We start from the raw sequence: 1,741 nt of genomic DNA on the forward strand, positions 1-1,741 counted from the left end.
CCACTTGAATGAAGAAATTGTAGCTGGCATTTACTAAAAAAATATAAAATGTAGTTAATTAGGGAAGACATTCCTGAAATACCATGGGGTGGTGCAGATCCATATTTTCTTTTTTATAATCAATTTTTATCTGTTACGCTTGCAATAATTGTCTCTGTTTCATCTTTATATTAGTTTTTATGTTTTATCTCACCAAGACGTAACGGACGGCTTCGATATCCGGCTTTCGAGGATGTTGGTTTGGCTTATGGTCATCAAATCGGAGAAGTGGGATTACTACTTGTGAAATAACCAGACGAAGACAAACAGCATGCTGACGAATAGGATTCATATAATGATGTTATAAAGTGTTCACACTCGTTGTTAAAAATAAATAAAAACCTTTGTCGGTATCATTAGTGGTTCGAGGATAGGTGAAGAATTTTGGGCTTTAATAGTTCGTTTGAAATCAGCCTGGAATCCTTCTTGTATATACAGTGCAACATGATTTATTACGAGGAAGGTATTATCATAGACAGAACATACAATTGATTGAGACATATATAACCCAAAACTGTACGTAAATTGAGGTTTCTGATACTTTTAGACAACGTCTAATAATGTATTATTTATATTGGAATGTATCCTGAGATACGATTCAGGTTTAAAAGCATATAAACGACTTTTTAGACTTTTCCATAAGTCCATTAAGGCTGTTATGCGCTGTCTGATCTGCCAAACATTTTCATTTTTTAAGTAGACTGAATATAACCAGAAAGTTGTTTGAGATAAACAGTTTAAATCAACATTAAAATTGTAAAATTGGATTTTATCTTGCTATTCACATATTTTATTTTAAATAAATGCAGATTTAACTAGAAAGTCCACAGTTTGGTATCGACTTTGTTTCCGCGATTTGTTTTGTAAGGTTTTTATCGCTAAGGCGACAATCGTCCCATCTGAAGACTATGATATCCACACCGATGCAATACATTTTTATTGAATGTCTAGACCTCTGAAGTTACTGATTTCTCGTTAATGTTACCAAGTAATATTTTATAAGTTTACGCAAATTTTAGGTATGTCATTACCTGTTGAAGAAATATTTAGTGGTTGACTTGGTCGCCTGCTTAAATGGCAAAAACAATTTCAATAACTTGGCGGGCTACTACTTATCGCGTACCTTCTAAATATATTTTGAACAGTCGTTAGCACTCGAACAAAACTATATAAACCCTGCAAATTGTTCATTTTGATTATTTCTATATTCTAGATTCAAATTTCACAAGGACCTTATCTAGAACAAGATAAAAGTATGGAAGACATAATGCAATTCTGTTGTTGTTTCCGGTCTGTCAGAATTATTCAAATCAGAAATGTTATGGACATGTTGCTTATTTTACACGCGAGTTATGGTACCGTTTTTTAGCGTTTTTTTTTTATTTCCATAATAATATGAAGACTTTAGATAGTGAAACACATGCTATTGTAGCGATTAGTTTTGTGATGTTGCGGCAATAGAGTAGTTTTCACAATGAATTGATAGCTTCTATTGTTATGTCTGTGTTATATTTAGTCTGTCTAATGGAAAGAAAGTAAACATTAACGAAAACATGTATCGTTTAATTTGCAAAGTATATAATCAGATGCCGTGGTGTGTATTTAAGCGTACCAGCAGTCTTGATTTATATTTTTTGACTGCAACACTGCAACTATAATATTTTCATTGTGAGGATTTAATTTTAATGAGCATTCATTTATC

This window comes from Mya arenaria, chromosome 9, assembly GCF_026914265.1.
Source record: "Mya arenaria isolate MELC-2E11 chromosome 9, ASM2691426v1".
In the NCBI taxonomy this organism is placed as follows: Eukaryota; Metazoa; Mollusca; class Bivalvia; order Myida; family Myidae; genus Mya; species Mya arenaria.